This window comes from Talpa occidentalis, unplaced genomic scaffold, assembly GCF_014898055.3.
Source record: "Talpa occidentalis isolate TD23 unplaced genomic scaffold, MPIMG_talOcc4v2.1 talOcc4.12, whole genome shotgun sequence".
In the NCBI taxonomy this organism is placed as follows: Eukaryota; Metazoa; Chordata; class Mammalia; order Eulipotyphla; family Talpidae; genus Talpa; species Talpa occidentalis.
This window is the reverse complement of record NW_023601212.1, coordinates 25,563,393-25,587,287: the sequence shown is the minus strand read 5'-3', so window position 1 is coordinate 25,587,287 and position 23,895 is coordinate 25,563,393. Positions and strand designations below refer to the sequence as shown.

The 23,895-nt window shown below is 41.4% G+C and overlaps 1 long non-coding RNA gene across 1 annotated transcript in view; it reads right to left on the bottom strand.

Annotated features, from left to right (window-relative positions):
• LOC119239953 (uncharacterized) overlaps positions 1-10,009 on the bottom strand; it is a 28,643-nt gene extending 18,634 nt beyond the window's left edge. Inside the window, exon 1 of the long non-coding RNA XR_005124040.2 lies at positions 9,912-10,009. This is a non-coding gene — a long non-coding RNA (uncharacterized LOC119239953). The remainder of the gene's footprint in view (positions 1-9,911) is intronic.
• Positions 10,010-23,895: the final 13,886 nt, after the last annotated feature.

Sequence of the window (23,895 nt, the reverse complement as noted above, 5' to 3'; positions counted from 1 at the left end):
CCTACCTTGCATTTATCCTCAGCTGTCTTTATTTTCCTTTTAACCATGGGGAAGTAGGGCCTCTCGGGATTAGTTAGGTCAAGTGTTTCACAGATGCGAGAAGCATGCTGGTCAGGCAAGAGGAAGGAAGATATCTGACACCAACCACTAGCCTGTGGCTAGGAGACACTGGGGTGTGGCTGTGCTTGGATCAGAGGTTCTTGCTTCCTGAACCGTCAGTTACTAGCTGTGTGACCTTGGGCAAGTCATCAGTGCTCTGAGCCTCTGTCTCTTCAGACATCTGAGGACCATCACGGCCGCCATGTCTGAACTACCTCTCAGGGCCTGGGTGAGGATCAAATGGGATTAATGCATGTGAAAATCTTCGTAGGCAGCGCTCACTATACAAAGGAAGTCCTCATTATTAATAATAATGACTCTCCCCACTGGTAATAGCTGTGATCTGGGAGTTGTGGGGGTTGCTTGTCCAGTGTTGCCTGGCTCTGTTAAGGCTCTTTGTGAAGGGACAGCACGAGCAGCGACGCACGTGTGACTTGCCACTCACCAGGGGACATCTCAGGGGAAGGCAGGCCAAAGGCACCAGAGGAGAGGCGCCATGGCATCCTGTCCCTCAGGTTTGACACCACATAATTGTTTTGACATATGATGGGATTTGTCCTCGCGTGGGTCAGGAAAAAGCCCAATACTGATGCTTTTCATCTAATTTCAATTACAGTCATTAAAACCCTTACTCCTGAGTCAAGCCTTTCCAAAAAGCCATCAATGACAGTCCATTACAGATGAGTTATTTATAGCGGTGCATGTTAATTTTACAGTACCACAGACCAGTGATTCATGGCTTGGCATTAGTGAGAGACATCATTCACTGAGCTGAGTGATTCCTGACATGACAAGCACTACTCTGTGTCTCTGCAGGGACAATTCAAGGCCTCAGACTCAGAGACCAGACCTTGTGTGTGGAGCAGAATAACTAGAGCATCTGGCCTTGGCCATTCCACCCAAGGAGATATTCTGCCCTAAGTGGAGAAGAATAATCTGGTTTGGGATTGCTGTGTGTGCCAGCTAAAGACTTCCCACTGAGCCAATATTTGGCCTGGAGTGGAGTTTCAACTTTTCCTTCTCATATTTACAGCTATTAGGATGGGCGTTATTTAATAACTTTATGGGGATATTTGATACTCACCTGGACTTGCTGGAAAAAAATGACTCTGGGCCATTGAAAACCCAGCATCCTTTTATCCAAACTGTTTCAACCTCAAGTTCATAAGTGCCACTTTGACCGATCAATATTGGGCCTCTTGATTCTTGGTCTATTTGTAGCTGAAATTCTCCCCCTTGATTAAAAATTCACCAAGGGGCAGCCTGATGTGACATTTATGAGTTTCTGGAAGTCCATAAATGTTGAATGTTAGAAATTAGCAATGAGTTGTTTAGAAGATAAAAAGCAATAAGCAAGCAAGCAAGAGGGCTAATTTTTGACATTCCTGTGTTTTTGTTGCTGTGTGTAGAACTTCATAGCAAGGTGGACCAAAAACTTTATGCAAAGCTTAACCTCTGTGCCAACCCTTACCTCTAAGCTCCCTTCTAAAGACCTGAGTCAGACTCAGCGAAACTATCTGGCTACCCAATTTCCTTACAACTTTACAACTCTTCAATGATTTGTGGCTTACCCAAGTTCCCTGTTATCTTAATACAGGCCATGATGACATATCTTAAAATTGATTACTTTTGTTCTTTCTTCATATAACAGTAGCACTGCAATGACTGGGGGGATTGGCAAAAATAAATCTGTGATGTCCTTATTTTGAAGTTTTCAACCACAGGACTGTTTCACACCTGATCTGTAAATATTTCTTTCAAATTACTTCCTACCCACATCCCAGCACCTTCCTGAGCTTCTAGTCCCTTCTTTTAAGTAATTTCTTCAGACATTACTGTCATGTTGTCTCTGTAGACACTTCTGGGTCATGGAAGCTTTGCACATTTCCTGGGGGACCTTGTTTAGTCTAGGCTGAAGTCAGTGAAGAGACAGAGAAGGCTAAATGACTGAAGTTCTAATCAACTGGCCCTAGTGCCATTCTACTTATTTACTGCACAGCCATCCAGAGGCTGACTGTATATGGAATTTCAATTCTGTCAAGTTGCTGTACATTTTACAAAATACAATGAAACTCTGCTTGACTCACACATGGGGAAATCTAGGAATGTGCTGCATTATGCATGGGTGGAGGAAAGCACAGTGGTCAGAGGACAGAATCTAGGGCCAAGCTGTTTGAGTCAACTCCAACTCCTACTATTTATTAAGTTTGCAACCCTATTCTTGTGCTTCTCTACCTATCAATTTGTCTTCCATAAAGTGGGGTTTACGATGGTACCTCTCTCAGAGGGTGTCATAAGGGAGGAAATGAACTATCTGAGGGCATTACCTAGTGCATAGTAAGAACTGCAAATTTAAGAAAAGTTTATGGAATAGCCACAAGCCACTGTATGACATAGTGTTAGGCAATATAGCAATACAGAAAATTAACGAACTATGTCAGCCTTTAAGGACACTTTTTGGAGGGCCATAGAAGTCGATTCAAATAATCCAGAAGGTAGGGCTGGTATGTACTATAGGCAGATGAACCCTCACTAATGACTTAGACCTACAGAGCAGAAAAGAACCACTCTGGCTGGGAGGTTCTGCTGTCCAGAGAGGTGATATTTGAATTGTTCCTTAAAAATGAGTAGTATTTTCAAGGGCAGGTGATGAGGGACAGTGAGCTGAAGGCTCTCTCACTTTCACACAGCATAAGCACAAGCCAAACTGCTACCCTCCACATTCACCAATGCACATGTCTCCTTCACTGCTTCATTTCTCAGGACTGCCAGCCTCTCTTCCTCTTTTTCCATCCCCAACTCCACTTGCAAATAGCTACCACTAGTCTCCCTTTTCCTCCAATTTCTTACTTCTTATTTTATCTTTCTTTTAGTATCAAAAGCAATGCAAGCATTTTTAAAATAAATTAAATAATATAAAAGGGCGTAAAAATAAATCATAAAAGGCCATGAGCATCAACCTCATTCATCCAACACCACTCTCAGGCAACCCTGAGCTGCTGTTTAAGAAACTCAGCTTTCCTGAGACTCCTTTGCTGGAAATGCTACAGTCTGACACTCTGGACAACAGTCAGATCTTTCGGATTTCTCCATACTTCCATAACTACATCTCTTACTTAACACTGCCATTGTACAAATATAGTACAAATATATTGTACAAATTATTTGTACAAATATATAGTACAAATATATTGTACAAATATAGTACAAATTCCTTTGACCATGTAATCTCATTGTACTAGTTTCCAGGTTCAGGACACTACAAAAAACCCAGCAGTGAACATTCTTATCCATACCTCTTGGTGAATTGTTTGGGTATTTCTGCAGGATAAATTCCTAGAAATAACATTACCAAATCAGAATATGTGATTTGAAAAAAAAAAAAGATAGCTATTACCTAAATGCCTTTCAAATAGGCTATGCCAGTTGAGACTTCTGATGATGCATGAGTGCCTATTCTCCTGTACCTTCACCAACACTGAGTATTATCAAACTTTTCCATCTTCGCCATTCTGATGTTTGCTCCACCTTCACTGTGATACGCCTCATCTTATACAGTCTAAGAACCCGATCCAAAGCATAATTTGTCCCATGGACCTGAGATGCCTGCAGAAACAGGGAGGGGGCATTCAGGATGGTAAAGAACAATGGCAATGCAAAAGGATACTTAATAACTTAATAATTCAGGCAGATGAGAACTAATTTAACATAAAGATGAGACACAGAACATCACAGACTTGTAGAACAAATGCATCAGAACTTAATGAAATGCACCTCAATGGCCTTCTGCTAGTGGCAGTTATTATCTGAAGTCCAGAATGACCCAGCTGGAAGAAGAGGGTGGAGGGTGTGAGATGTGAAGAGGCAGGATAAAGGAAGTCCTCTCAGTTCATCAAAATGCTCAGTTGGCAATAAATGAAACATTATAAAAAATGATGAATTTCAACCTGATGATTCCAAAATACAAGAATAGTAAGTCCCAAACCTGGCTGCCTAGCAATATCACCTGGAGTGTTTTTTAGATATTTCACCCTCCTTCCCATCTCTCCCAAACACACAAGTCACTATAGATTCTGATTCAATTGGTCTGCCTTTATAATCTACCCATCAGGTGATTCTGAGGCAGAAAAAGTTTAAGGAAAACTCCCGGAGCAGAGGCTCTCAAACTTGAATGTGGATCAGATTCATCTGGGGCACCTGATAAAATACAGATGGCGAGGCCCCACTTCCCGCACTTCTGATCAGTCAAACTGGGATGGGATTGATAATATGCATTCCTAAGAAGTCCCCAGGTGATGCTGCTCCAGAGACACAGGTGAGGTCCACTGTCAGCACCGCAGTGATAGCACCAGCCACAGGTCTGCCCCACCTCAGACCTAACTAATCCACATCTGCAATGAACCAGATCCCTCAGTGCTCTGCTCCAGAAGTGTGACCTTGAAAGGCTTGTCTGCATTGCCTTGCAGACTACTGAAGGGGGAGGAGGTCTGCAAGAAGACCTGGGTTCTAATCCTAGCATCTCTCCAGATAACTTGTGATAAAACGCGCTCTTCATCTCTAATCATTTCTAAATCCTTATACGCTAAATCCTTATAATCCTTATAAACTACAGGGGCAAATAATCCTTTTGATTCCTTTCTTTGTTTCCTATGATTCTAATTTGGTAATTTACACAGTGTTGTAGACTAAATTGTACCTGCCCTTCTCCACATGCATAGGCTGGAACCCTAAACCCCCAGTACCTTAGCATGTGACTTTCATAGATAGGGTCTTTTAAGAAGAAATTGAAGCTAAGTGAGGTGATTAGGGTGGCTCCTAATCCAAGATAACTAGTGTCCTTACAAGAAAAGGAGGTGAGGACACAGACACATGCAGAGGGAAGACTAAATAAGAGGATAGCCATTGACAAGCTGAGCCAAGAGGCCTCCAAAAAGCCACTCCAAACTCCAGAACTGTGAGGAAAGACATTTCTGGTGTTTAAACCACACAGTCTGGGTGCTTTGTTATATCAGTCCTAGAAAACTAAGGATACACTCAAATTGAGTTTTGTGATGGAATCTAGTTTCAATTCCACGTACGGAAATCTAACTTCTTATTACAACTCTCTTCAATATCAGACCAATTAGCTCCAGTAGCCAGGTTCTCCAGGAAGTGGGCCTTTCCCTGCTGCAACCCCTCAGGCAATGCTCAGCTCTGATGCATATTCATTTCCCAGCACTTATGCATATTCCATATCCAAGAGCCACGAAAACCACTGAACTCTCCTCCCACTTTTCCCAACCTCAGGTCAATACTCCACCTCCACCCCACCTGCCTCTTCCTCTCCACCTGGATTTAGCTTTAAATGTCAATTTCTGACTTCTGATCTCCTTAGCCCCATCTTTCCAGAAATCAAGCAAATTATATTTCTATATCCTGGCAGTGTTTGTTTCATAATCCCCGTGCCCAAGAACAGATTTACATTTATTGCATTTTCATTCAGATCATTTTTCTCTCTGCTAAACCAGAGTGCTCTTACAGTGCAAATATAAAGGAGAACGATGTGACAATATGAACCCTCCACATTACGTGCCTTCAGACTATTTCCCCATTTCACATAGCTGCTCATGTGATAAAGCTAGAAGTAAAGATTCTAGAATTTCTCTAGTCAAAGGCAAAGACAATCAAATGCTGTTTTGAGAGCCCTAAAGGTAAGTCTATGTTTCACAAGCAAATGTAAGTTATCTTGGGCATTTTTCAGTAGAGATACAAAGTACTGAAAGTCCCACCAAAGGAAAACATTTTTAGACTTTGAACAATGGGGAAAATGTCAAAACTTAACTTTTTCCTTTATCCCATCAAGGTAGGCTTGAGCTCTGTTTCTCTAAGTGAATGTGTATACACATCACCTGAGGGTTCTTGCTGAAGCGTTGATTCTGATTCTGTTGGTGTGGGGTGGAGCCTGAGAGTCTATATGTCCAAAAAGCTCCTGGTAGAAGCCCAGGCAGCTCGCCCATCATCTACCTTTTGAATAACAAGGCTCTGAAGGCAATGAGATTGGGGCTATGCTTTCTGAAGACTCACTGATAGCTGAGGTTTAAATTCTAAGATTTGCATTGGATGGGCCTAGACCATTTTGCCTTGGCAGAGTTGGGTTCTGGAGAGACACAAAAACCTGACTATTCATTTATTCAGACCCTTAACATCACCAAAGCTTTGAAGATGCCAGGGAGACCAAGAGAAGGCACCGTTTCAATGACTATTAGACTAGTGATCTGTTCCAGCTCACGCTTCTGCAATGACAGGCATAAAAGAAAGCAGAAGATTAGGACCACTATGAGTTTAAATTTTAGAGCCTAATAAACATTCCTTCTCTGCCTTCCCATATCCATGGAGACAAACCCACATAACCCTAAGCCTGGTTATAACAGCTCAGGAGGTGTCTTGCCTGGTTGTGAAAGGCCCAGGGAATACAGGCTATGATCCATGGTACTCACTGGAAAGAGCACTCATAGATACACTTTCTGAGTAAACATATAAAGCAGTGTTTCCCACACTTATCTCTATATTGACGTCACCTAGGGAGTTTCAAAAATAGCTGATGCTTGATATAACCCTCAAATAATGTGATTTACTAATTGATCCCCTACCAGGGAGCTAACCCACATATGGCACAGCAGACCTCTCCTGTCTCACTTGCTGCTCCCCTCAGCAGTGTATTTCAGTAGATCTGCCTTTCCTGCTCCCCACTCTGTCTCTGGTGAGTCCTCTCACCCCGACACCTCTGACCTATATCCCAGTTCTTCTATGCAAAAATAATAAATAAACAAATAAAGCTCTTTCCCCTTTCCCCTAGTCTGCAAAACAGTTTGAGACTCACTGCTGTTCTGAGTGAGTGATATGGAATACTTGAGATACAACACCCTAAGTCTCCCGTGTAATTACCTCTCAGGTTTAGGAAACTAGGTAGGTGTTCTAACAGGAAGAGCATACCACAGTCACCAATTTATCAACTGACTCATTCAACAAATATTTAGTGAGCATCTATCATTGAATTGATTCCTCAGATGAATCTGTAGACTCAAGTATAAAATTTCGTGCTACTATCAGAATTTTGGGGATTCCTAGTAGAACAGATATCTCCTTGTCTTTTCCTGCTTTCATCTAGTCTCCCCTTTAGGATTTCCTTTGAGGAACAATTTCTCCACCATTCTCAGTTCATGTTGTCAGGGGGCTCCCTCCATTTTCCCCCAGAACCAAACCTGCCTGCCTCCAATTTTATCCTTGGCCTTAACCGAGGTGTGTGTATGGCCACAGAGTTGTTGACTGACATTTTGTGGCCAATATCTGGAGGCTAAGGACAAAGTCCACCTGGAGGAGAGAGCCAGGAGTCGAGACTATCTTATCACACTGCTTGCTTTTGTCCCTGCTGCACCTGCTCATACATTCCCCCTTGGGACCTAACCCAGTTTGAGGCAGTTTTCTGCTCTCTGCAGCTCTAAATGTCCTTACTGTTATGCCTAAGGTGGATTTCTTTCAGGAATATTTCCTTTTGTGATTAAAAAAAATGAATAAACCCATTAATATCTGTTCATGAATTGCTCAGTTTCCTGTTTTATGAAAATGTGTTTTTTTAGAGATTCTATTCTAATATGTCTTTAGGTATATAAATGGAATTCTCTAAAGCAAGTCAGACCATGAGCTCAAGATGTTCTTCAGAAAAGCATTTAAATGATGCTATACCTTTAGCAGCTGCCAGCTAAAGGCTCAAAGAGCAGATGGAGAGAAATATTCCAGGTTGTTCTACTCATCTTCTAACAAATGCCTGAGAAGCCTTCTAGGTTTGAGGACACCGGGATGGGAGGTTCTGCTTTCTGGGTAGTATTACTATTCAATCACAAATCACAGATGAGGAGAAGCCAATGAAATATCACAAAGAGTTGGAAATGGATTATTGAGCTAAGGCATCTCTTTACCAAGTACTGTTGGTCCTTCTCCTAAAGGTACCTCAAATTACCCTCTTGTTTTCAAATGCACTAACATTTTTTTGCAAACTCTCATCATCATTTACCTAAACTAAGGCAGCAACTCTTAACTGTTTTCTTTACCTTAAATAGCATTTCCACCTCCTGGCAAAACCTCAGTCCATCCTCCACAATGCTGCTGGAATGATCTAATCATATTGCCTACTTAGAAATCTCACACTTGCCCCCGCACCTATAGGATAATGGCCATGGTTTCAGCCAAGGTACAATTCACACCTCCACCTACCAATCTACATTTATACCTAATTCCCAGGACTTGCTAGGCTGTGTCAGTATTTGTGCCTATACTCATAGCATTCTTTCTGTCTTGAAGTCTACTAGGAAAACTCTTCTTTATACTTCAAAATCTGATTCAGGTATTCCTTTTTTCAGGAAGATTTTCATACTATCCTCCCACCTTTATTTTTTTTAAGAGTTATTTATTTTTGCATAGAAGAACTGGGGTATAGGCCAGAAGTGTAAGAGTGAGAGGATTCACCAGACATAGAGTGGGGAGCAGCAAAGGTGGATTTGCTGAAATACACTGCTAAGGGGAGCTACAGGTGAGACAGGAGAAGTCTGCTGTGCCATATCTGGGTTAGCTCCCTAGCCTGGGATTGAACTCAGGCCATCACAGTGATAGCACTGAGACTTAACACCTAGGCCACCAGGGAGGACCCTTCCCACCCCCAAAGTCAATTCCTACCTCCCCTGTACTATACTTACTTTTATCCCTAAACATTTTGTTAATATGTTTGCCCTTCTGTCTAAATTTGAGCCCCTTTAAGATAGGGCCAGTTTATTAGTGAATTCCTCTAATACCAAGCACAGTGCCTGACTATGGTAAGTAAATGTTTAGGGAATTGAAATGATTGCCTTTGTTTCCAAGTCAATGTTGAGGTTGAATTAGAGAGAAGTTTCCTGATAATACAAAATCAGAATTAGGTTAAGAGGTGATGGATAATAGCTAACAATTAGTGATAAAAATTTATCCATATGTTAATGGCTCTATAGTACTATCTAATTTAATATGTAAGACTCAACAATGTCCGGCCTTTGTGCTAGAAATGATAAATTGCCTGCCATCTCTGCACCACATTGTGGAAACAACTTAAGTGCCCAATAATAGATGAATAAAGAAGATGTGGTGTATATATCCAATTGTAAAAAAAGATGGACTCTTGTCATTGGCAACAACATGGATGGAACTGGAGAGCATTATGCTGGACTAAGTAAGTCAAAAGGAGAAAGGCAAATACTGGATGTTTTCACTCCTATGTGGGATATAATAAAACAATACAAAGGAACAGACAAACCAAAAACAAAACAAATTCTTAAAATTTGACTGTAGAATTAAGCTTCCCAGAAGAGGAGGTGGGGGTGGAGATCTCAGGGGGGAGTTGGCCTTGGCCCAATGGACAGTGGTGGAGGAGGTGTGGGAGTGGTGTGGTAATATATATCTAAGGAGTTGTAAACCTCTACCTCTAAATCATATACAGTGTCGTAAACCAGTGTTACCTCAATAAAAATTATACAATTTAAGAAAAGAAAAGAAAAGAAATAATATATTGTGATTAATATCTGAAAAACATATTTATAAAGTGTGTAGGTTTGATTTGAAATCCCCATTGAAATCTCAAAACACAAGTGCATACTTATACTCAAACACCTTATAGTTCACTCTGCGAGAAAATGGGATTCTAATTACCTACCCTAAATTAAGTAAAAATGTCTAAGAGAAAAAGGAATTCTTTTTTAAAAAAATAAAAAGACATTCACTAATTCCTAATTATACAAAACTAAAATTACCTAGTTGAGACGATCCAGACTGAATCCAGGAGGGTCAGAGCAGACAAAGAGAGACAAATCTTCCTCACCATCCTGCCTTCCCAACTCAGATGACCTGGTTCCTGAACAATGAATTCTAAACAATGCAGCCCTGAGACTGGGGCACAAACCAGATGGCCCCTTAATTTTTTTTTTCTGAATCTACGTCCACGCTTATTGGATAACTCTTGCTGGATCCAGATTGTGTTTATTCCTAGTTACCATTAGAGTTACAGCCTTACTTTAAACTAGTTGCAGTAAAAGGAGGGGAAAAAAAAAAAAAGCAAGCGAGAGGAGTTGGAGATTGCCTTGTAAAATTGGCAAGGACCTTCACTTGCTTTTTGCTGGTGCTGAAATTCAAGGCTCATTTTCATGTTCCAGCAGCCCTGTTTTGTTACTGACTGACACTCAGTGTTAAAGGCAGGGAGCTAGGGTGCAACTTCACCCCCTTTTCCCACTTCTTTGTTTAGCCTCAACATGTCCTGGTTGACAGAGCAAGATTAGCCTCTAGCCACAGTGAGTGTGAGTGTTCTCCAAGCCAAGGCCAACAGCATGTTCATAAACATAATAAACCCTTTTTAAAAATTCCAGCAATCAAGAGACAAAAGCAACAACTTGGAATTTCTGGATTCTCCACCAATCTAATTACAGTGGCAGTGAAAGGACAAATGCCTAATGAAACTGCCAATCAAAGCAAATGATATGCATCCTGTTTATACAAATCTTTACGCCCATGGTTGGAAGCAGCCCTTTGGCAGAGGAGGTGAAAATTGGTGCTTGAAAAACAATTGACGATCTGAAATCTCCACCCACCAAGTAAAGTAACTAAGCTTCACTTGGAGGCTCAAATACATCTGATTCCTTTTTCCTTAAAAGTCTTTTTATGTTTTCAACGATAATGCACATGTCATAGTGTGTGACTTAATCAATGTCCCCATGCTGAAAATAGACATTTACTAGCACCAAACACAGAACATGTCCAGCACCCCAAAGTCTCACCCCTTTTAGTAACTCATTGCTTTCTTCCTAACAGTAACCGCTGTCCCAAATTTTATCAGCAGAGCTTAATTTGACCTGTTTTTGTCCTTTATATTAAAGTATACGCTACAAGTATCCATCTCCTTCCCTCACATCGGATTGTGAGACTTGCTGGAATGCTGTTTTCCACTTTTCCTTTCCATCACTGATTGATATCATCATGTGCCTGCACCACAATTGGCTGCCCCATTCTGCTGCTGGAACTTCTACTGTTTCCTGTCTGGGACTATACGTAGTGCTGCCACTGACATTCTAGAGCATTCCTTTTGGTGAATCACATTCACAAGCCTCCAGCAAACAGAGAGATAGGGTTGGAACTGCTGCAGCATAGGTCCTGTGTGTGCTCCATTATCATAGATGTTGCCACACAGTTTTCCCAAATGGTCCTAACAACTCACACTCCTACCAATATGTGATGCTAGTCACCACTAGCTTGCTTCCCTCCTTGCCTGGGAGGAACTATGTTCTTTAATCTTCACAACAGGCTCATTTTTGATGTGGAAGCTGTTGAGGAGACTTACCATGACAATGCCAAGTAACAGCTGGGACTCCATGTCCTTGTCACCTGGGAAACTGGAGCTCTTCTCTCTGTTTTAGCCTCCCCTGGTGCTCATTTAATACTTATTCTCAGTGGAAGGTCCAGGCCCTTTCTCCTTTGTCTCACATCTTGGGCTTGTTGACTTTACTTACCCTGTCAACTTTTTGTTTTCTGAAGCTTCAAATTCCAAGCGATGAAAGCTTCATTTGACTTCCTCATTTCATCTTTCCTTCTCAGGCTCTTTGCTGGTTCCTGCTCACCCTCTGAATGTCCAGGTGTCCAGGGTTCACCTGCAGCTGCCTTTCCTTCTCCCTCAGTGGTTAAGGGGACCATGGCCACCAATATTCCAGAAGTTTCTGCCTCTCTTGCTTCTGGCACATGGTGAAAGTGTGCTTTCCATACTTCCCAACATGTCTTATATGTGAGTTGGCCTATGTGGCTAGTTCTGTCTAGTGATTGTGAGCAAAAATGATGCTTCTTTTGAGCCAGAATTTTCCACTGCTGACACAAAACTCTCCAGAGTTCTCTTCTCTCTGCCTGCTTTTGCTTCCTCATCCTGAGCCCTGAAATGAGGAAATGAACAGATCTGTCAACCATAGTGGACATATCGCTCAAACAAGAAAGAGAAAAATGTTCACATTATAAACCACTGAAATTTTTTTGGGAGGAGAGAGGGGGTTGTTATTTAGCAAAATGAAGCCCATTCTGATTAAATGAAAGCATTTAGCTTTGTAAATTTGGTTATAAACTATATTTTTACAGTTCCCAAATTTTTTTTTTTTTTAGGATGAAATGAGAGCTTTGCTTTAACATATCTATGATATCTTTTTTTTCAAGATTTATTTATTCATGCATATAAGAACTGGTGTACAGGCCAGAGGTGTGGGGAGTGAGAGGATTCACCGGAGACAGAATGAAAAACAGAACAGCTGGACTGACTGTAATATACTGCTGAGGGGAGCAGTGGGCGAGTCAGGAGAGGTCTGCTGCACCATGTGGGTAGCTCCCTGGCTGGGGATCCAACTCATGCTGCAGTAGCTATGGATAGCTTCATAGATTGCATCTTAACCCCTTGCACCACCAGGGAGGCTCCGGCTTTAACATATCTATGATATCTATGGAAGTAAATGTGCCTATGTTCCTGGAAGACATGTGCACACATATGTGCCTATATACATTGAAGCACACTAACAATATAGTTAGGAGAGTAATGTTTTCACATATAAATCTAGAAGAAAGCACTGAGCTACAGTTTGTACATCTACAGTTGAAAATTTTCTTAACTACAGTAATGAGAATATAATTGAACTTGGACAATAAGTCATAAAATCTAGTTTCCCCTGGACCACCCATCACCTAGCCCTGAGCTATGCTTCCTATGCAGACTGGGCACCAACATTCACATGTAGAGGCCTGACAGTTGCCACATTTTGTCTCTCAGTTGATTCATAGTCCTGGGCTTCAGACCCATTTATCCCGTTTTCTCTAAATACTCTCTCAAACTAATGAATGTGTCAAACTAGACATATGAAAAATGGAATGCTGTTCCCCCACCCCAGCCATGGACCACCCCCATCATCCATACCTCAATTAGCAGTGTCCCCTTGACTCAGGTCAAAGTTCTGTATTTTGTTCATTCCTTTCTCTTATACCCCATAATAAATCTATCTGCAAATCAGACATGCTGATTTTACTTTCAAAATATATCCAGTATCTGACCCTCCCTTGGTTATTTAATTCTAGATACCATGAATTTTTCAAAACTTCATTCTTCTAGAGATTAGCGTTTTTACCCCCTTTCTTTACAATCTTCTCACAACCCCTTCTCACCCTGACCCCAGCCTATTTGCATGACATTATACTGTCCTCAACCTCCTTTACTTTTCCTTTCTTTATAATTTGCTGGCCACTTTCTCTCCCTCTCCCTCGCTTTAGCTCCCTGATCTTCTTGCTATTCAATTTCCATGAGAAAAATCTGTGCATTTTATGGCTTTAATTTTCATTTTTGCCCATGTTTCACAAAATGGATGTATAACAGTGATGGTACCTGGAATAATTTTAGGAGTTATATGGATGAATATTACTATTTTAACAGTTATGATTTTATTTTAATGTATCTTAGACAAAACATAACTAGTAAATAAAGCCTGATATTTCACTGATACTATTGCTTAGATGAAACCAAATAAATCAGTTTAAGTCAAATTAAAGTAAAATATTCAATAAACAGTACTGCAGGAGGTATGAAATATGGGGGGAAATGTAAGTAACACACAAATGAGGTTTAAGGAATAGACAATGGATTCTCAAGTAATAAAAACAGCCAGTTCTCCTCAGCAGATATGTACTTCTAACACTTGGGGTATTCCATTTGGATGGTCCATGGTGCTCTCAAATAAATTTTTGAGATTAGTAAATTAATCTCAAATGAATGAATCCCCTAAAACCAGTTCCTCCACTTATTCAATGCCCTCTAGTAGGCAAAGTCCAACGACTGGGCATTATCTTTTATTCATCTCTCTCTTTGTCCCCTTTTTTTCACTAATTTTTTAAGTCCTGAAATGACTGTCAGTTTTACCCTTTCTTCTCTTTTATTTTCATTAACATCATTCCAAGCCACGACCCAATTACCTCATACCCAGATCACTGTAATGCCCTCCAAACTATTCTCTCGTCTCTATGTAAATTCAATTCCGTTCTGCCACTGCCTTAAAATCATCACTCCCATGTTCAAAACCTTTAGACAGTATTCTCTGAAATCAATGGCCAATATCCCTAACTCCATACTAATAATATTCATTGTGTTATTGTTTTCTGTTCTAAAAGCCTTTCAAAATGTTCTCTAATCCTCATAACAGCCCATAACAGATTATAGATGAGGAAACTAAAGTTTAACGGTTCAATGACTTGCCAAGAGCTACTTGGTAGCAAGTCATCTCAAGTACTAATGCCAGTATCTTTAATCTAAACTAACATAAATACTACCAATTGACAAATTTAATTATTTCTAATTTCATCTTTGTGTGCTCTGATCTATTTCCATTTTTTGCCCTCATTTAAGCATATACTAGACACCTGGAGCTTGATATTCCACACACACATGCACACCCCCTTCTGATACAATGTCTAAATTATTTCTCTCCTTTAAGGCCCCACTCAAGTTCAACCTATTATAGTCTCCTGAGCCAGGATTATTACTGGGGTAAATAAATGACTGTCCTTCCAGACCTAAAGCTTGTTTTCCCCGGACCTGAATTGCCCTACTCAGTCCTATTATAACCCTGGCTTGAGAAAAAAAAGTCCTCATCCTTTCAACAGGAGGAGACCCTTCATCTCTGAATGAAGAACATATCAAAGTATTCAAGTGGATGCAGTTCAGGGCATTGCGTTTCAACTGTTTATGTGTTGAGGGTCTTTTTCAGCTCCCCATACTTTGTGTTTAGTAGACACTCCGCAATTATAATAATGCAGGCTGACTTCCAAATATATAGTGTTTTAGGGAATAGTCAGATGTGAGTCCTCCCCAAAGAAATCAGTGTTTCCTTTGGGCATCGCCTCGCTGAGATATTTTTCATTCACTGATCTTTTTCAATTGTCAACTCATTCTTTGAGTTATGGGCCACAGAAAAGAGAGATGATAAACGTAATTGGGTCTTCTGTTCTCTCCTAATAAAAGGCAGCAGAAAAAAAAGTTCTTAGAAGGAAACTTTAGACATCAGCTAGTCCCACCCCTCATCTCAACGATGAGAAAACTAAGGCTTTGATGACCTACAGAGGGTCACATACTTAGTGGTAGATTCAGGACCTTGAGTCCCAATTACAGCTTAAATTGCAGCTCTGCTTAACAGGGTGATTGCCTTGTCAACAGAGACAAGTCACTTACTCTTTCTGGAACTCAGTTTTCTTAATTCTCAATAATGTTATTATCAATGATTACCCTTATGGATTGTTTTAAGAATGGAATAAAGTTCAATTAAATAAGAAATGAGGAAGCATCTAACACCTAATAGGTGCACAGTAGATGTTTATTTACTCGTGAAAATGGTTAAGTCAACTGACATTCAAGAAGAATGTAGAAAAGATGTATTTTAAGAGGATGACTAACATTAAACAGCTAATCACATAAAGTTCCTCAAACTGCAAGACCCTTGAAATCAGGGTGGGGAGACAGGAGGAAGCAGTGAAGGGGGAGAAGTTTAATGTTGAAGGTGTCTCAGTTGTTTGTTTTTTCTTTAAAGAAAAGGTGTGTGTCAGCTGGATGACTCGTGAAACACTAATTAAATTTTCTATTCTTTGTATCCCCATAAAACAAACTACTTTTAGCAATGCTGAGCTTTCTGGAGACCCAAGAAAATAATTGCCTGGGTCTAACGTTAATTGCTTTAAAAAGTAGTTTTAAGTTTTAGTTTAGGTGCGGTTTTTCAAGATGTTAAGTAAGTGTTAGAGACAAGTCTTAAGTCAGGTGGTGACTTCTCATCCAGAAGGAAGAGAAGCAAAACTGTGGGCATCGTTCCCGACCCTTTCACGCTGTAGGACTTTCAGATTCCCCTCTCCTGGCTGGCCCCCTCACACCATGAGCACTCCCCAGGCCTCCAGCCTATGACATCACCCCAGCGCTGCCTTGGACTCACCGGAGGTCCTTGGAAGGAAGGCAGTATCTCTAAGTGCCTCTTGCTGCCTTGTCTTTTTGCTCTGGAGACTATAAGGCTTACACTGTGAATATTAAATGATCAGATAATTCTGATCTTGCAAGATGTTTTTGAGTTTTTAAATGTGAAAAATGTACAAGACATAAAACTACAGAGAATCATTTAATAGATACTCATATACCACCCAGATTTACATGTTAAGTGTTTTTTTTTTTTCTGTCTGATTTAGAAAAAGATTTTAAAGCAAAAATTTACAGATATAATTAAATCCCCCCCATTCCACTACTCTCCCTCTTTAAAGGTAATCACCATCTTGCAGTTGAATTTTATCTTTATATCTATGTGTTTGTAGTTTACTGTTTATGTATTCACAAACAATATATAGCATTTTATATGCTTTGATTTTATATTTTATATAAGTGATGTCATCGATGCATATTTTTGAAACGTGCCCTTTTCACTCAGACACATGTTTTTGAGATTCATGATGGTGACGCATTTAAATCTATTTCATCTTCTTTTAACTGCTAGAAAACATTTTGTTGTATGAATGGACTACACTTTAGCCATTACATGATGGATGGACATTTAGTGTTTCAGATATTTTGCAATTACTAATAAGATGGCAATGAATATGCTTGATTATATCTGCTATGTACAAGTGCAAGATTTGCGCTAGGATTTACATCTGGAAGTCAGTTCCTATATTTCCCAGGCCACGTATATCTTCAACTTCACTCAATACTGACAAATTGTTACCCAAAGAGGCTGCATTAATTTATACTCCTCTGCACAGTTTATGACAGTCCTCCTTCCTCTTCAGTGCTTGATCTTAAAAGATGTTTTAATTTTTTTCCTAATTGGATGGGGGTGAAAATGACCTTTGTTTTAATATACATGTTCTTTTTTTACTAACAAGTTTTGCACAATTAAAAATCTTCATCAGCTGTTTGCATTTCCTCTTCTGTAATTTCTTGTTCATCTCCCTTGCCAATTTCTCTCTCTTTTTCAATTTGTAGAAAAATATTCCTAATACTCTGGAAACAAAACCCATATTGACAATGCAATATTGATTTCCATGCTCCCAAACTTAGTTATTTCAACTGGGTAGACTATACCACATGAGCAGCTGTGGGTGAGCCCCCAGGGCCAGGGTGCCCTGGTGCAGTCTATGCAGAGCCATAAGCAAGAAGCCTGAAGCAAGATGGCAGAAACAGTGGGTTGGGATTCAGAAGCCCTGGTTTCCAGACTCAGTTTGACCTTTGATTACCTAAGACTTTCTCAGGCCTCTTTTTCTTCATCCGTAAAATCATAATAGTAAAACAAGCTTCAAGGGCTTTTGTGAAAAGCAAATAAGATACATAAAATCACCTTTGAAAATGCTATCCAAATACTAGCCATTATTAGTAGCACAAGTCAAATACAAGGTCATTATACCAGTCTGCTCTGCTGCTATGAGAGAATAGTCTATGCTGAGTGGCATAAATGATAGATTTTTTTTTTCTGATAGTTCTGAAGGCTAAGAAGTATAAGATCAAGGTGCCAGCAAGGTCAGCTTGCTGAGAGCCCTCTTCCTGGCTTGTAGTTAGTCACCTAGTTCTGTCCTCACATGCTGGACAATATGAGCTCTGTCCCGCCTTCTCAGAAGGACACCAGCTCCATGGCATTAGGACCACCCTTGTGACCTCATTTAATGTTTAGCATCTCCTCATAGGCTCTCTCCCCAATTACAGTATATTAATTGGGGAAACTCTTCCTGACACAAGAGTTTTGGGGAGAAACACAGCTGTTGTGATCTATTGGTGCCTAGCCACTTATTTGCAAATGGACATAAATTTCCTAATTGTTCATTAGGGCTTGGAGACCTAGACAGGAACATCATTAATGTTGTGAAGCATTCTTTTGCACTGTCTATTCAAAAGTACTATTGTTATCAAACCAAGGTTTGGCCATTTCTGTGACTATCCTTCATAAGGCACAAACCCCAATTATGCATCCTTTTACCATATGGGGCCAGCTTAAAATTGAGTCAAGAAACTAAAGTGGCACCTCCCAACAGTACTGTGATGTCAGAAATAGTCTATAAGATGGTCTGTAATGCCTACGCTCCAAGTACCACAGCCACTGGCTGCATGTGGCTAGTGGGCAGGTGACATAAGTACAGTGTCTGATGGCTTAACAAGAAACAGTGGGTGATTTGGAGTTCACAACAGAGTTGCAAGCTAGTGTGTGGATGTACACGGATGGGTCCCAGGAAATTGGAGAATGGCATAAATCCAGAGTGGTACGAAGTAAGGAAGGAAAAAATCCCGAGAAAAACACTCCTGCAGAAAGTGCACCACTCCCATATGCTTCAACCATCGAGCATTTGGAAAATAACAAGTTTTTACCTTTCCCGTTTTTCTTTTACTTTCAGGAAATCTGTGAAATAATCCTTAACAATAGAGGGTTTCCAGATTTATGATGGAGAGGTCCCCTTGCAACCACTCTGGACTAAAACTCAGCATGCTTGAAATGAGAAGGGAAAAAAGCAGCCACTTGTTACTTCAAAGGGCTTCAGCTTTTAAAATGATTTTCCCTGGATCTCCAATAGGAGCAGTTCACAGAAAGGGATCATGGAACATAGACAATTCAATCACCCATCAGACTGAGACCTGCCATCGCTAGCTCCATCCGTTTCAGTCTCTGTTACCTGCACCATAACCCCCAGCTCTTATTAGGACCCCCCCATGGAAGGTGACAAATGCAAGTTCCCAGAACTAAGGACAAGTAATTCAAATGAGCAAGGTCCACTAGGGTTACTGATAAGATAAAATAATATCAGATTTGGGGGAGTCGTGGTGCTGAAATGATGGGTCGAAGCAGAAGACGGAGTTTCCAAATCTTCTGTCAAGCAGGCTTGAAAATACCAGCTTTTGGATAAGATACTTAGAACCTTGAAAGTTGCGTCTCCAAACTCTGCACCTGAATTTTCATCCACTGTCTCCTCTCTTCGGCTCACCCCTGCCACTCACACTTCTAAGTTGTATTTATTGTGCTTGTGATTTAGCAAATGCTTTGTGTGTCTGACAACACAGGAGTTCAAATTATGAGAACTATCTATTGTGCTCAGATCAATAGGCTAAACCCACACTTACTTTTTAGCTCAGAGAAAGCTTTCCATTTTCCCCCCTAATGGCCTTTAACATCAGTGCCAATAATGATCAAGCCAGAACTAAGTGTCCCAGAGCTTGAACAGAGTGGAGGGACAGGAGCCATGGAACAGGATGCAGTCACAGGACCTTCACCAAATCTTAAAGGGTCAGAGGTCCCAGAAGGAAGCTCACCCTCTGAAGTCTCCACTTCTTAATGAAGTCACTCACCCCCTGTGTCCTTTATTCTGCAGAGACCTCTGAGGGCCAGGCTATGCCTTGTCTTGGGTCTTGTGCGTAACTGTGGCTCTCCAAGGCCAGGTCAGGATCCAGATTTCCACAGTGACACAATCTGGCTCACATCAGAGAGGAACAAAGCTTGGAAGAATCCCAGGGACTTTTCAAAAGTCTTGTTCTAACCCTATCATTCACTCAGTGGGCCCAGTAGTTGCTGTTCTAACTCAGAATGCCTCCTGCTTGTGTATGCTTCTGCAAAGCAACCAGATAAGAGTAAAGTTTGCAAAGTGAGCTGCGATTAACAACACACTTCCTTGAGAATGGGCTCTGCTGATCTGATCCCCCAGCCCATTCCCCTTGGCCTTGGGAACATGGCTTAACCTCTGTCAGCTGCTATATCTCATTTATATCATGGGAGTCTGGCCAGTAATGGGCTTCTGATGAATCCTGGATATTTGGAAGAGGATTCTCCTGAAAGGGGCCACCATGGCATGAGTGTTTGCTGAATTTGCTTCCCTGTCTATATTAAAACACAGCAAGGAGTGAGGTAGCACTGCTTTCTCACCTCCTCATCTCACCTAGTCTCAATAACAACAAATCATAATAGTTTTAACACTATCCGTGGTGGCATTTGGGCATGTCTTGCACCTATCAATTTGAAAAAAGAAAAAGTCTCACTTGGGCTGCAACATAGAAAGGGCAGAAACGCTTCAGGGGTGTGCTGTCCCAGTGGAGCCTAGTCTGGGAACATTCTGTGCTTCTCCCTTCCCCAACTCTCTTACTAACTTGCTTTTTTAAGCTCACCCACCTGACACCATGGTCCCCTCAGAAGGTCCAGCCTTGCAGGACCTAACACCAAGTCTGTGGTTCATGAACTCCTTAGCCTTTTCCTAAAATCCAATGTCCCCATCTTACTCTAAATGCAGGTTGTCCCCTGGCCTTTGCTGAGCTCATATCAAGAAGCAGAGACAGTGAGAAGGAGGACGATGCCTTACTTTGGAAGATTGTGGCCCAGTGGAGGTGATGTACAGAACTGTTTTTTCCTGAGGAGACTTAGCATGTCACCCCCACTCACTGCCTATCACAGACTTTAGGGATAACTGATCAGTAGCTGGCTTGCAAATTTTTCCCGGAGATCCCTACAGACTGTGCAGGGTCTACCAGTGAACGTGCTAGAAATCCTGTCTGCACAGAGCAGGACTGTGTCCACCTACTGGTGAGAAACAGGAAGAGACCCTCCGAAGGAGCCCCAGCAAGACATGACTGAGGCCATGCAGGAAACTGTCCAGTGCTTTGGTGGTGGGAGAGCCAAGGTGACCACAATTGAGGGAGACATCCTACGCTGTCATAGTATTAACAAGGATATAAAACAATAGCCCTTCATTTAAAAATATAGACAAAAATTCAAAAAAGAGACCCAGCACTGGGAACTTCAGAAGAAAGAAAACCAGAGGAAGAAAGATGCTTTTAGAAGGAATGATGATATCTTTAGGGGTAGAATTTGCTTCCACTTATCATTGCCCATGAGAGGTTTAGAGAAAGGTCTGGAATTAAAATATCAGATTCAAATGTTTCAAAAATAGAGAGAAGTAAGAAATGAAATAGCACAGAATAATCATGGGTTTTAGAAAAACTGATCCCATTGTCTCCCTAGATTGCTTTTTTAATTGGATAAATACTGGATGCAATTTTGTTGTGATGGAAAAGTCTGGCCACCAGCCACGGCTTCCAGCCCGGTCCAAGGACCCAGTGTCCACCATCCTGTGAGCGTGCACCCCAGGGCTCACACCCCACCGCATCTAGGCTGAGCCCTTCCCAACCAGAGAGCTGCAAGTGAGGGAGAGCTATTTCCCCTCCACATATGTTGATAGGCGGAAAGGAGTTCAGCGCTGCTCCTGCAAGCTGTCCTATTGAAGCCTCGTTTCCTGTCAATCTTCCTTTTTTTTTCCCACGAAGCTTTAATTTTTTGCCACAGCACTTTCTACATTTTAGTTTCCTGCAAACCTCAGGAAATAGACTGAAATTAATATCGTCAGATGCTCCTAAAAGTGCTGGCTTGGCGGCATTGCAGAATGCTTGTGGATGCCATTTTGGGATGAAAACACACCAGTTATGCCCCCTTTGTTTGTGAGCGAGATCTGTGAAAGGAATTGTGTCTGGGATTGGACCAAAATCAAGTGTAGGTTTAAAAAAAGTGGGAATAGAGCCCTGAATTTTCAGAATAGGCAAAGCTGGCGGGTACAACAAACTGGAGGAGCAAACTAAGAAGAAATGCACAGCTCCAGGGATGATGGTGCTTTCTCAGCACCCGCTATTCTTGTTTTCCATGTGAAACTTTCATGTATTGGGTCAGACACTTGTACCCTTGCTCCTGCAGATCTGTTCCATATATCAACACAGACATGTGAAATAAAGAGGTAGAGAGATATCTAATTAGGGGTGCATGCTGGAACTAGTAATGTGTTGGAGGAGGGAGCAGCAGAATCCTCAGTTTTCTCATGGGCTCTGAGGAGCCCAGCTCATGGAACGCTCCTTCCAAGTGCCAGCTCTGCCCCTGAGTGGTGCCTCCTCCAGACAGCAGTTTCTCCCTCCATCTAGCAGGGAGAGATGACATTCTCTCCTTGTCTTCACTGTGCAAGGACGTTGCAATGATAAGCTTGTAACAACTATACAAACATGCTTTGGGTTCGTGAGGGGGAGAGTGTGACATGAATCAAAGTTATTTTTATTGTGGTTGGCTTCTGCATCTAGGACTTCCTCGGTGTTAGATGAGACTACACTGTTACAGCATCTCCAACAATCTTTTGAAAATCTTTGTAATACTGAAGACTACTCAGTCTTTTCTTACATTCCCTGTGTTTTATTCACCTTTTGGATCCATCAGCTACGGTTTTTCTTTGATACATGCAGCCTCATCTGGTCAATCCAGGAGACTGATTGATCACACAGCCTGCTCCTCTTCCTGCATCTGACTCCAGGTTCAAGTCCTGGCTGCTTTCTTCCTCTCCAAGTGTGACAACCACTTAAATGGCTTTCCTACCTTGGACTCTCGCCTCTGCAGCCAGCCTCCACATGACCACCTGCTTGATTCTTCATGTGCTGCTTTAGCTCAGGAAACAGTGGGGTTCCACAGCCCTTCATGGGTCTTCTAAGAAAATCCCAAGTTTATAAATGAGGATTCCATTCCCAGATAAGTGCATCAGCCCAAGTCACCTTCAAGCCAGGGCTAGTCTAAACACAGTTAGATCACCTAATGCCGATCTATACTATTACTTTTCATGTCTGGGGATAAAGCTGGACTAGAAGTAAAGTCCTCTAACACCAAGTCTACACCACTACTTACCAGTCTTCAGGGCTTCCACATCCTACAGCTGCTAGAGTAACTCTCACACTCACACGCTGGACTACACTCAACTTCTGTAACAGAAATGACTATAGAAGCTTAAAAAAATCAGGGCTTGCTTTTCCCTCATAGCAAGAAGCAGGAGGTAGGCATTTCAAAATTGCTGTTGCCGTTCCAGAGAGATGGGCTCTTTTTCATGCCTTTCTGTTCTCCTACACATGGGCCTCTGCTTCAAGGTCACAGGATGCCCACTCTGCTTCTAAGCCTCCAGTTCACATTCCAGATGGGAAGGAGAGCAGGGCAACAAGCGTAAGGCATGGGCCTGGTTAAACCTCTTTTGATCAGCCATAGAATAGATTTCCCAGAAAGCTCACCTGGTAGACTTCTGTTCACATGATGTAGGAAAGAGTTTGATCAAATGATGCCTCTAGCTGCAAGGGAGCTGAGAAAGGTCGTATGTTAAAATGGACATCATGCCACTCTAAAAAAAATAGGGATTCTGTTAGTAAAGATAAGGAGGAAAGTGACTATTGAATAGGCAATTGATAACCTCAGCCCCAAATACCTTAGTGCTAAATAACATGCCGACAATCTATGGTCCTGGTCCTGCCCCAGCTGACCAGTTCAGTCCCTACTCTTACTGTCCCAGCCACTCACTCCCTGCACTGACCCTGCCACAGCTCTCCGGGCCCTCCCGAGCAGGTATTCTGCTTTTCTACTCATGTCATGGCCCACCATTGCTTTAAACATGTCTCTTCTTTGATATTGTTTTGCCTATTGTTTACTGTCAGAATTAACTGCAACTTTCTATTCTTCTAAAACATATTGTTTTTATCTCTTTTAAAGCACTAGTAACACCCCACTTTGAATTATAATTTTCCATGCACATGTCTGCCTCATTCAGCAAAATATAAGCATCAGAAGAACAAGGACCATTGCTTGTTTATCTCCATATCCAGTATAAAGCTGAAAATTCTGTACATTCCATCATGAATGCCTGTGTTCATAATTGAATTTTTTTTTTCATTTT